The sequence below is a fragment of the Schistocerca nitens genome, chromosome 3, assembly GCF_023898315.1.
Source record: "Schistocerca nitens isolate TAMUIC-IGC-003100 chromosome 3, iqSchNite1.1, whole genome shotgun sequence".
In the NCBI taxonomy this organism is placed as follows: domain Eukaryota; kingdom Metazoa; phylum Arthropoda; class Insecta; order Orthoptera; family Acrididae; genus Schistocerca; species Schistocerca nitens.
The window spans coordinates 425,356,676-425,370,301 of NC_064616.1; the positions used below are offsets into that span (position 1 = coordinate 425,356,676).

Consider the following 13,626-nt stretch of genomic DNA (forward strand, 5'->3'; position numbering starts at 1 on the left):
CGAGGGCTTAAGTCAGGGGAGTGCAGCAGGTGGTATAGCACTTAGCAGCCCCATCAGTCAAACAAATCAGTAACAGCTTGCACTGTACGTGCTTGAGCATTGTCCTGCAAAATGGTCAGGTCCTGCAGGAAGTGTCATCACTTCAGTCTCTATGCTGCTCATTTTTGGAACACCACCTACGACCAGCTTAGAGACAGAAGTGATGACACTTTCTGCAGGACCTGACCATTTTGCAGGACAATGCTCAAGCACGTACAGTGCAAGCTGTTACTGATTTGTTTGACTGATGGGTCTGCTAAGTGCTATACCACCTAATGCACTTCCCTGACTTAAGCCCTCTTGAGTTCCACTCGATTTCTAAACTGAAGGAAACATTTCACGGCATTTGCTTCAGAACTGCTACAAATTCGTTGGGCAATAGACCACGCCGCTCTAACTGTCAACACAACTGGCACTGCTAAGAGTATCCTATGACTTCCACATCACTGGCAACGGATTATACACAATGCTGGTGACTACTTTGAAGGTCAGTAAAACTTTGAAACACTTAACTATTTTGTAAAAGCTGTAAATAAATGGTTGCCACTATTAAGATTCCAACCATTGTAGCTTATGTTAAGATATTATATGTTCTGGATGTTATTAATGAAGCACCCTCAACACAAATATTAGAAAGTAACTATTCAAATTCATTTTACACACTGCTTATGAGCACAATTTGAGTGGAGGCTAGTCCCCTCCCCCCCCCCCCCCCCCCCCCTCTCTCTCTCTCTCTCTCTCTCTCTCTCTCTCTCTGTCCACCCCCCCCCCCCCCCCGCCCCACACACACACCACCTTCCCTGTTAAAATATGCATAGTATCCATACTTTCAAAATTCACAAGGAGTAATATTTTCTGAAATGGCCATCTTTTCATAAATATGACCTTTTTGTAAATACTGTGAACTATTAAAACTGGAAGTTTTCAATATAATAGTAATAATAATAGTTTTTCTCTAGGAAACATTTTGATACTTAGAGTTGCCTGCCTGTAGCTGGCAAAATGTTATTTTCTGTTGAGTTTTTCAAGTTACGTCCAGCCGATAACTCTGATAAACTTGTGGCTCTATAAATAATCTAGTGAAGAATATCTATATCTACAGTCTGCAGTCCACTTAAGTGGATGGCAGATGGTACTTCCCATTGTACCACGTACTATGGTTTCTTCCCGTTATTTGAATATGGAAGGCAGAATGTTTGGTTTTGTTGTGATTTAGGGAGCAAAAACAACTAAGTCCATACGTGTCCATGTCAGAACCAAGCAGCATGAAGATGAAAATGGGAGTGAAAAGCGACTACATGTTAAGCCCAATCGGCGGAAGGAAAGACAGCTAAAACAGGAACTTTCTCTTGGACAAAGGTCCATAAAATATGCCACGCACAATGAAGGTCCTGCACTAAAGATTAACTGTCCTTGACCATATTGCTACAATGGATAAAAAGTAAAATTCAGTCGACAGGCTGTGCATCGTTCGCTACAACTGCTGATAACTCAGACGGCAAACATATATTAGAATGTAAGTGGTTAAAGAAAGGGCATTCCGCCAGGATATGGTGAAACGTACAAGGTTGATGACAATGAGCACAAAGTGGTATCAACACTTAACAAATGGCGATGGCTAAAATGACAGTGGCCAATATGCAACCTAGCTAAAATAATCTCCTTGTGACTAGAGGGCCAAGAGGAAGTTGGCAAAGCCACTGGGAGAAGTTTAATTCCCTGGAGCTTGTTCCCACGAAGGGGAGACCAGTGGTGATGCCAAAGGGACACCACCTGCTGACAGACGGCAACCCAGAGATGATCAGAGGGAATGGAAGACTTAGCAGCCGCGCAAGTGGAAGCTTTCCTGGACCCACTGCACGAAGTGATGGCTGGTGTACAGCACACAGAGGCTCTGAAGGGCACAGAGTTGAAGCAAATGACACAATTTAAAAGATGTACTGTGCGGCCTGATACAGGGCGAAGAGCTCTGCTGTAAATACCACTCATTGTTTTGGAAGTCAATACCGAAAATTGATGGTGCCAATGATGAAGATGCACCCGACACCATGGTCAGCCTGAGAGCCATCCGTGTACACAATGGTACAATCACGAAGATAAAGAAACTTGCGGTGATAGAGTGAGTCTGGAGTAGTGTCCTTAGGAAGTGAATTAAATCCAACATGAACATGTGCTGCCGCACGAAGCCAAGGTAGTGGAGGGTTCATGCCCATCAGGAAAGTGGTAGATAGCATGAGGTTAAGTTGCCAGAGCAATAGCGGAAACCGAACTCCATGAGGTAACAGAAGAGGGATGCACTACATGCTGGCTGTGAAAGGAGTAATCAAACAAGGAGGCATAGGATGGGTGGTCAGGCATGGCAGAGAAATGGCATGCGTACCCGCTGAGGAGAACATCACGTCTGTATGACAGCAGTAGTTCAGCAGCTTCTGCATACAGACTCCACTGGGCTAGTGTGAAAGGCGCCAGTGGCTGAACGGATGCCATGGTGGTGGACTGTATTGAGACGGTGTAAGATGGACGGACGTGCAGATACATAAAAAAAAAACCCATAGCCTAGTTTTGATCAGAAAGGAATCAGTACAAACGGAGAGGGTGGTCCAATCCGCTCCCCAGGAAGTATGGCTGAGGACATGTAGGACATTGAGGGACAAGTACAGCAGGCAAAGAAAGTTTCCTGTTGAGCATGAGCCCCTCAAAATTATTAGTTTCAGTGAATGGAATACTGACAAGCCCAAGATGTAAAGACCAACTGTGCCACCAGAAATTTATACACATGTTTTCGTCAGTGGAAAAGCAAAAGCAATTGTCAATGCTCCACAAGTAAAGATAATCGAAACAACACTGAATATGCAACTCAAGGAGACAAGTCCGTGGAGAAGTACAACAGATCGCAAAATCGTCAACGAAAAAGGAGCCGGAAATGCCAGGCAGGAGAGAAGCCATAAGTAGGTTAATGGTGATAGCAAACAGAGGCACAACGTTTTCCTGGATATAGGAGTCCGACAAGGCAGAACCCACATGTAGTTTGAAAACTCTTGTCATTTAAAAATCATTGAAGGAAATGGGGTAGGCAGCTTAGGTATGGGTATGACAGTGGCTTCACACCAGCATCTGGGAAACACGCCCTTTCCCAAGATGCAACTGTGTGTATGAAGAAGAAAGTGCTTGCCCACAAGAGAAAGGTGCTGCAACATCTGAATGTGAATATCATCCAACCCAGGGGCAGAGGATCGGGATGAAGTAAGAGCATGATCAAGCTGACTCCTAGGAAACGCAGCATTGTAGCACCCACAAGAAGAGAAGAGTACTGAACGAGCCTCCTCCACTCGTTTCTGATGGAGGAAGGCAGAGTTATGGTGGGTGGAGCTCAAAATCTCTACAAAATAGCAGCCCAAGGTGTTGGAGATAGCAATAGGGTCCACTACGACATCATTTGCTACTGTCAGGCCAAAAATAGGGGAATGGACCTTGGTCCCAGAAAGCCATCGAAGGTTGGCCACACGACGGAAGACTGAGTGTAATTGTTAAAACAACCAGTAAATGAAATCCAACTAGCTTTTTTGCTATCCCGAAGAACGCGAAGATACTGTGCATGCAACTGTTTGTAACGGATACAGTTCGCCATTATAGGATGACTGTTAAAAACACGAACAGCACGCCTCTGTGTAAGAACTGTGTCACAGGATACCGCAGTCCACGGAGGAACCGGGATATGACATGGTTTACATGAAGTGCGAGGAATGGAATGTTCTGCAGTGGTAAGGATAATGTTTGTAAGGTATTCTACCTGGTCATCACAACTGAGGAAAAGTTGTTTGTCGAATGTCGCCAGGGAGGAGTAAAGCCTCCAGTCAGCCTTAGAAAGCTGCCATTTGGGTTTGCACGTAGGTGGGGTTGAGTCAGCAAATTAATAGCATATAGGAAATGGTTGCTAGAGTCAGAGAGAATGGGCCACTCGAGATGACAGACAAGCTGGTCAGTGCAGAACAAGAGGTCCAAATGGGAATAGGTGTGCACGGAGTCTGAAAGGCATGTGGGTGGTCCAGTGTTAAGGCAGGTGAGGTTGAGTCATTGAGAAGTTCAGCCAAGAGGGCAGCTCTCCGACAGGTCCTGGGAGAACCCCAAAGGAGATGGTATGCATTTAAGTCACTGAGCAGCAAAAAGGGGCGAGTGAATTGCCCAATAAGCTGGAGAAAGTCTGCCCTGGTGACACTGAGTGACGAAGGGATGTAAATGGTACAAAGAGAAAAGATGAAGCGAGGAAGGAAAATACGGACTGCAACAGCTTGCAGCCAGGTGTTCAGGGAGATGGTTTGACTATGATCATCATCTCGGATGAGCAGCACGACTCCCCCACAATACTGAATTCTGTTGTCAGGGGGGAGGCTAAGCAGACTGGAAAGAAGTGCTAGAGGTCAAAGTCATCGTGAGGACGCAATTTTGTTTCCTTGAGTCCGATAAAAATTGTACTCTATGATTCCAAGGGCAGCCTTAATTCCTCCTTGTTGGATCTAAGACTGCAAACATTTCGTTGGAGGAGTGTCATGATGGGGAAAGGGGAGGTGGGAAAAAAATGAACAGGCATCACCTTGGCAGCTGCCAAGTGCCAGCCTTCGAAGACACTATACTACAGGGCTCAAGTGACAAAATAAAACACGTACAGCCGTCCTTATGATTTTTTATTTTATTTTGTTACAACCAGTTTCAATGCTTCAGTGCATCATCTTCAGGCTGCTGTTGATGTGGTACGGGTTGATATGATATACTGGATACGCAGATAATGTGCCAGCACTCCAACTGTCAACTGGAGGATCCTGCTCAATGACCTCTACAGAGGTGTCTGCAGAGTCCAGGGCAGAAAAATGGTTGGTGGTGTGTGCACCGACGACACCGAGGTCGGCTGGGAGAGGGTATCACATGGTGACTCTGTTCAAGAGGATCTGCGAGTTGGCGAAGAAGAAGACTGTTTTCCTTTGTTTGATTTCTTGGAGCCTTTGCAGTTGGCAGATGAAGATTCAGGTGTTGGCCACCTGGGGGAACGTAAAGTGTCTTTGCAGGAGTATTCTTTCTGTCCTGTCTGACCTGCTGGTTGTGTAGCAGGTGATTTTGCTGTATGAGGTGAAAATTTAGTGGCTTGTTGCGCAGCTGGAGGAGGAGGAGACAGAGATGCTACTGTGACACTGGGCAATTCTACAACCGCAGTGCTGAATTTGAGGTCGGAAGTCTGTGCGCCATATCCTTCATGGAGCAAGATTTAGCAAGAAAGGTATTGTAAGTGCCAGATGGTAAAATGCTGGGTTTCCAACTAACCAACAACTTGCGAGCAACAGGGTAAGGCACTTTTTCCTTCATCTGGATCTCCTGTATGGCCCGCTCATTGAGATATATGGTACACATTCTGGGGAGCGGGCTGCATGATTGCCATTGCAATTGATACAGCAGGGAGAAGGCAGGCAATCGCCCTCGGGTTACACATTTGGGCAGGTATTGACAGAACATTTAAGTGTGGTGAATTGTAATGATTTCACTGCCTGCTTTGATCTTTAATGAAAACACTACTCTACCAAACATGAGAAAAAGAGTGCATGTGGGCACTATGGAATCATCTACCTTTTTCTTCACCTGATCAGAGAGGTAAGTGGATTTCTGCCCCAGTCAGACCACTGAGCAGCCTAGTGTAAATACCACCACACTAAGTATTCAGAGTTTCATGGGCCTTGACATGTATGGGATAGCCGTGGAGGAGCGAAACTCTAGAAGTTGTGCTTGAGTATCGCAAGTAGTCTCAAAAAGCACAGTGCCATTGTATAAACAAGACCAGGATTTCTCAGGGCCGCAATTGCAACAACACCTTTCTGAATAATAAACGGACTAATCATAGCAAAGTACTGACTTTCTTCAGTATGTAAAACTACAATGAACCGAGTTGCGGCTGAGAGGGTCTTTGAATCATTAGCCTCATTCTGTTTACATTTCATAAACTTAGACTGAGAAGATTTTTGGCTCATTGTGAGAAAATCGTCTATGATTGCCAGAGAGTCTAATGGCCCCCTCCTTCTGACTGCCAGTCCCCCCCCCCCCCCCTCCCTCCTCAGAGGGCGGCTCATCCACCTTAGGTGATTCCTCACACCTCATGTCACACCTCCTGAACACCTGACAGATGGACCAATTGGGAACTTGGGAAGATAACAGCTCAGGTTATTATCCCTCCCTGGGCCTGGTCTGTACCACTGGTATGTGCAAACCCTACCTGTCGACCAAAGGCTGGGAATTCCAACTTATCCAGTCACCTGTTATGCATCAGAGAAGTGGGCTGGCCTTCAAGAGTACACAGGGAGGAAGAAGAAAAAGAGGAACCTCAAACACCAAAGTAGAGGAAGGATAGGAAAAGAAGAACAAAGAAAGAAAAAAGAACGAAAAATCAGTGGGAGGACTGTTCTGATGTCAGACTACTAAAAATGCAGGACATATTCCCAAGAATATTCCAGATACGTTCCCCACAGGAGAGGAAATAGATTAGCAGGATGACGGACATTCAGCATGGAAGGGAAAAGTGCTGCAAAGGCCAGGGCCCTGTGGTAGCCAAGCACGAATGCACCAAAGAGTTGTGAGCCGGTGTGTGTGTGTGTGTGTGTGTGTGTGTGTGTGTGTGTGTGTGTGTGTGTGTGTGTGTGTGTGTGGGGGGGGGGGGGGGGTGGAACAACTGCTTAAGTGCCTCTATGTGGTGTAGTGATTCTGATCTTGCCTTTTTGGTCCCTTTGGGAACGATACGTAAGACTTCGCATAAGAATGATTCTTGAAATTTTTAACATGTTTCCCCAGTGTTGGCATCTGTCTTCAAGTATGTGCTAGTTCAGGTACTTTAGCATTTCCACGAATTGAAGATACAAATAACAAAACTGCAGCAGCTTTACTCATATACTGATGAATGATGTATATAAATTTATCGTAATTATGCTAGATTTCACATTTAGTCAAAATGAAAAAAATAAATGCTCAAATTCCCAATCTTTTCCTTTGATGTAATCTCAATTTTTTTTTTTTTTTAATTTTTGTTTTAAATATTCACTTCACTTTCCTTGTAAATTAGGAAAAACTATGTATTGCTTTCTTATAATAATTTGTATCTAGTTATTTTGTTAGGTGCATCGTTAACTGGTGACAGATCAGAAAGAAATTCCTGGGCCAAATTCTAGATCAGGGCCAGTGACAGTCTCTACCATTCACAGATTGATCATGTGTAACTCTTGCAAAGCCACTGAGATGATACTTTCATGTTACCAACAGAAGGCGAGAAAATGAATGTCAAGCACTATAATGGAAACCATTCTGTATTTGCTGTTGTCATAAATATTTGTTTAACTACATTAAAATTTTGTGGTTGTGGCCAGGCTGGGATGTGACAGTTTTGTTGAGAGTTGGTGAATACAAATTAATGTTAAAACCAAAATACCTGGTGGTTGTGACAGACTGATCTGTAGCTTAGCCCATGGCCTAGATTAGTTTGAATATTATACTTGTAAAAATTATATTCAATTATTATTGTCACATATTTGTTTTCTTCCGAATGTTCCACAAATTATGAGGTTGTGGTTAGGCTGGGATCTTTCACAACAACTTTAATAAAATGAAGTATTTTCATTTTCAAATTATTTGCACATTTCTTCCATATGTGTTATGATTTTAAAAGTTGCGATATACTGACATGAGAATGTGACAATATTCCTACGAAACACATTGACTGTCCATTACTATCTCATTGACTGCATAGACCTAGCAACACAGACTCTTCCCACACTTTCACACTTCACTTCACTTCACTTCACTTCACGGAATGCACAGAAAATATAGCTGCATGAAACAAGTGGGTACACCACTGGCCCTTATCTAGACTCTTCTTCGCCTTATATTGTGTGATCTTGACAGCTTCACTGACAACCTACATGTGAGGAAGTTTTGATTGCTTTATATTTTAATGTCGAGTTTCAACGAGATTTTTTTAAGTGTGTCCAATAAGAATGTTACCAATAGACTAAATTGTTCACAGTTCCTGGTCTCCCACTTTCTTGCACATTTTTATCTGCAGCAGCAGTGCCATAGAGGAAATTTCTAGTAAAATGTGCATACAGTAATGACATCCCCAGCGTAAAAATAAAATGTGACAGCCTTACCATTGGCATTGTTTTTACTGAACAGAACAAAATATGTATCTTGATGAAAAAAGGTGTATCAGTTACTACACGCACACACACAGTGCCAATATTAATAAACTATTTATACAGCAGCTGCTAATACAGAAATAGAGAATTTGAGCAATATTATTTTCAGTATCAGTCCACTGAACAGGTCAAATGATTTAAAATATTTATGCCACTCGAACCTCATCATTTTGGTCGCAGTTGCAACGTTGGTGAATTGTATTCACGAAAATGTTATTAAAATGGTGAACAGTATTCTGCTTGGGCTGACATCACAATGAACATCCACACATTCATAGTCTTCTTAATGACACGCAGTTTGTTGTGAGTACTGTTATGCCATTCCATCTCCCAAAGCTGAAAAACCCTGTGGTGTAAGACAGAATGCAGGTCAGCTTTGGAGATGCCCATCTCCAGAAACTGTTGCGGCATTGACTGTGTGGCCAGCTTGCCAGCGAGTTCATTGCCTGAGATTCCAACGTGTCCTGGGGTCCACACGAACACCACTGAATGACAGGATCGTTCCAGGGCATAGATGGACTCCTGAATGGACACTACCAAAGGATGGCGAGGGTGGGCACTGGTCGATAGCTTGTAGGCTGCTCAAGGAGTCAGTACACAGGAGAAATGACTCACCAGGGCACGAGCGGATGTGCTCAAGAGCATGAGATATGGCCACCAGCTCTGCCATGAAAACACTGCAGCAATCTGGGAAGGAGTGTTGTTCAATATGTCCTCCATGAACATACACAAAGAGTATGTGACCATCAGCCCTCGAGCTGTCGGTGTAAACCACTTCATGGCCCTGGTTCATGTCTAGAATCTAGACGAAGTGATAGCGGAGAGCCGCAAGGTTAACTGAGTCCTTACGACCATGCGAAAGATGCAGAAGAATCTGCGGCCTAGGTGTACACCATGGATGAGTACATGAATGCACCTCGAGGAGGGGTGGAAACAGTAAGGACTCCAGTTCTGACAGAAGGGACTGGACGCGAACTGCAATTGTAAGCCCTGACCTGGGCCGCTGATGCGGGTGATGAACCACCGTGGTCAGGAAAAGGAGATAGTAATTCGGATGAGTAGGAGAACTACGAATGCGTGCAAGATAACTGGCCAGCAGTTGTCTGTGCTTAACCTTCAATGGAAGGACTCTGGCCTCCACTAGGACACTGGTCACAAGACTCATCCTAAGAGCTCCTGATGATGATGATGATGATGATGATGATGATGATGATGATGACAAGTTGGCTTGAGTGGACACTCGGCATCACGGTCATCAGCGCCCTGACGAAAAGTCAACATGAAATCTCATGGCTGGGGACAAAGGCTGTCCCCACATGCAGAGCAGTTTAAAACTTACTAGAGTCTGCTGCCCTTCCCCACCAGTTTAGGGATGAGGCCTGATAGTTCACAAAATTTCACCACTCTGTATCTGCGAGGACGGTGGGCAGATCTCCAGCGAGACCAAGGGCTGCCCTCAAATCAGTATACAAGACACACGCAACCACAATATGCTGAACTGAAAGCAGCACGCCACAAACTTCACAGAAAGGTGGATCCTTCCCATGTGTGAAAGGGCTATGCCCGGTGTGCAGTCTGGTAAGCAAAATCTCCTTCCAGCGGCGAGGCTGACACGAAGTCCACCAAGCTTTCGTGGTCGGTTTGAGCGACCGCAGTTTGTTGTCCGACACCTGCAACCACTCAGTCGCCCACTGACGCACGATGCACCTGTCAGAAAATGAGATAATGGTGTGCAATGGGATTGGACATTGATGGACAACATCATCCCAACATGCTTCCTTGGCAGCTTTATCAGCCATGTTGTTACCCTGTATCCCAACGTGGCCAGGTACCCAGCAAAAGATCACCTCCTTGCCACGGCATTGGAGCTGCTGTAAGCAGTATGGATGAGCTGAATCAGTAGGTCTGCTGGATACATTTGGTGAAGCACTTGCAGGGCTCTAAGAGTCGGAACAGACAAGAAAACTCTTACGGTGATGTCTGTGGACCTTCTCCAGTGCCATTAGGATGCCATATAACTCCGCATCATAATTTGTAAATTGTTCTGGAAGACGCATTTTAAAAACCCTTTCAGGGAAAACCACAGAACAACCGAAAGCTTTCCCCTGCTGGGATCCATCTGTATAAATAATGATAAAACTATGGTACATACTTAAAATAGACAAAAACAAAGTTGTAAAAACCATATCTGGAGTACAATTTTTCGGGTACTGCATAAAGCTTAAAATCACTTTGGGCCTCCGAAGACACCAAGGTGGCAGTGCATTCCATCCTTGGGTCTGTATTTTCATGCCCAAGAGATCCAGATACTTGAGGCAATCCGTAGCACGTATACCAAATGGCTGGGCCGCTTGGGGCCGATTGCTGAACAGTCGTTCAAAGGCGGGTTGGATCACTGAACTAAAAGCCAATGACTGGGGTGATGCTGAGATTTTCAGTGCCTGTCGAGACAAAAGGATACGTCGCTGAATCCAGAGAGGTGGTTCACCAGCCTCTGCACACAGTCTCTGAACTGGGCTGGTCCGAAAGGCTCCAGTCGATATCCGAATACCCACATGGTGGACAGCATCTAACATCCGGAGGTTGGAAGGATGGGCCGATCCATAGACCACGCTGCCATAGTCTAAGTGTGATCGAACAAATGCCCTATAAAACTGTAGGAGGCAGGACCTGTCAGCTCCCCATGTTTTTCCGCCAAGGTATTTCAAAATGTTCAACAACCGGAAGCCCTTTGTTCAAAGGTCTTACAGGTGTGGGAGCCATGTTAATTTTGAGTCAAATAATAAAACCACAAAGCACACCATGTCTTGAAAAAGTAAAATACAGTTCCCCATTGTAAGCTGTGGTTGGTTAAAACTCCGACGAGCACAATTAAAATTGACACACACACACACACACACACACACACACACAGTCTTCTCAAGTGAGAACCGAAAGCCAGTTGTTTGGGCCCAGGTTTCCTGCCCCCTAATGGTTAATTGTAGCTGCCTTGTCATTATCGTAAGATCAGAGGAAGAGTAGAAGATTGCAAAGTCATCCACAAACAAAGACTATTTGACAGGGCTCCTGACTGCAGAGATATTGCCACTCATAGCGATGGCAAACAATGTGACACTGAGGACACTGCCCTGGGGCACACCATTCTCCTGAACATAGCAATCAGACATGGCATCGCCAATGCGATAATGAAAACACCTGTCCTAAGGGAAGGATTGAATCAGAAGCGGCAGGCGTCCACGTAGTTCCCACTCATGAAGTTGGCGAAGGATGTTGTACCTCCAAGTAGTGTCATATGCGTTTTTGAGGTAAAAAAAAAAAACACACAAACTAAATGGTTCCTGTGTAAGAAGGAGTCTGACAGCTGAGAGCCAACTGTACACAGCAGAACGGAACATGGTAGAACCGTTGTCATAGTGGCAGCATAGGTTGACATCATACAGTATACACAGGTTGTAGCCTCTCATATTCTCTCTTAACCTCAGTGTAGGTTGGTCAGTTCAGGGTCTTGTATTCCATTATTTTTCTTTCTTTCTGGAGAATTCTGCAGTCTGGTGAGCAAGGCGAATGGTGCTCTACGCAGTTGACACAGATGGGAGGCGGGACACAGAGAGTATTGGGACGTGAAGGATGTCCATAATCCCAACTGGTGACGCTGGAAGTACAGCGGGAAGGCATATGGCCGAACTTCCAGCAATTAAAGCACCACTTTGGGGGGGGGGGGGGGGGAGGGGGGGGGATATATGGCTTTCTGTCACAGTAGTAGACCATCACCTTGACCTTACTGGGTAATATGTCACCCTCTAAGGCCAAGATGAAGGCACCGGCGGCAACCCGATCATCCCTCTGACCCTGGTGGACGTGCTGGATGAAATGGACACCTTGTCGCTATGAACTGGCACGCAGTTCATCATCAGACTGAAAAAGAAGATCCCTGTGAAACTTAATACCATGGACCATTTTTGAGCTCTTATGGGGCGTCACGGAAACAAACATCCCCCACATTGTCACAGGCGAGTAGTGCCTGTGACTGGGTAAATACTCCACAAAAAACTGAGGTTTCATTGACAAAAAAGATGCCCCATCAACTCTTGAACATTCAAGGTACCGGGTTAAGTAAGCTTTGCTGCCATCCTCAGCCTGGCATTCCTCCCATGGCGTGGCCAGGGGGAGACGATGATTTGGGGTCATATCTCTTAGCACTGAGGTTAGACCTTGACCACTTAGAGACTGCTGGTGTTTTTTTGACCACCAGCAAGAGATGACGTACCATGTTTCATGGCGTGTCATCCACCCTGATGCCACCCACTCCCACCAGGGTGCCTCCCCACGGGCACTATCCAGCCGCAGCAAAGGCCACCTGGCACAATGGCCATTGCCGGGAGTCCCGATGCCCCAGGGTGACGGGCATCTACTCCTTGGCATATGTGGGGAGTTAACGATGCAGGCATCAGCAAAGCGATCCCTGTGTGGTCAGGGGGCTACAACCAACAGGGTACATGGCACCCCCACCACAATGGACTGGCCACCGTGCTGGATATCGGGCTCAAACGAGCTAAGAAGTCCATTATCGTCGACAGCGCAAAAAGCGATACTGCACAGAGGATGGAGGAAAATGCACCCACGTCTGGTGACCTTGCCCTACAGTTGGAGAATGAGTGGAAGCGCAGATCCACGTCGACGAATGATGCGAGAGGTCTCAGTGCACGATGGACACTATGCACCATGTAAGGCATTCTTCCCCTATTGGCTCGCTCTTCGGGATAATTTTGAAAAATGGAGGTCAAACCCTATAGGGGACCATCACATAAAGGACTCGACGTGCGAGGCTCCTTTTAGTTGCCTCTTATGACAGGGAGGAATACCTCGGGCCTATTCTAACCGCTGGACCCGCAGGGGTGGGGGAGAAATAATTTATTTAGAAGCGAAAGGATATGGATAGGCCCAGTGCATAGATCAGAGCAGACAAGGGGTCTCCCTGGAATCAACTGTGTTGAGAGTAACCCTACCCACATCGGATTCCCTGCCAATCTGAATAAAGGCAGCAAAGACAGCTACAGATAAAGAACACATTTTTGGCAGGAGATTCATAACAGCACAAGTGAGATCACTAGAAATGTAACAGACATCAGCTGAACCGTCAAGAATAAAACAAGGTGACAGAAATAAGTAAGGCAGCATGTGGGTGTCCTGTGGTGCACTGCACGCGATGAGGAGGAGGAGATTAAGGTTTAATGTCCCATCGACATCAAGGTTATTAGGGATGGAACAAGCTCCGAATTAGGAAAGGATGGAGAAGAAAATCAGCTGTGTCCTTTCAAAGGCATTGCCTTAAGCAATTTAGGGAAATCGTGGAAAACCTGAATCA

The 13,626-nt window shown here is 45.5% G+C and overlaps 1 protein-coding gene across 1 annotated transcript in view; it reads right to left on the minus strand.

Annotated features, from left to right (window-relative positions):
- The window catches only part of LOC126248370 (zinc finger C4H2 domain-containing protein), a 138,912-nt gene that overhangs the window by 115,820 nt on the left and 9,466 nt on the right, over positions 1 to 13,626 (minus strand). The gene's annotated exons all lie outside the window — the stretch shown is intronic.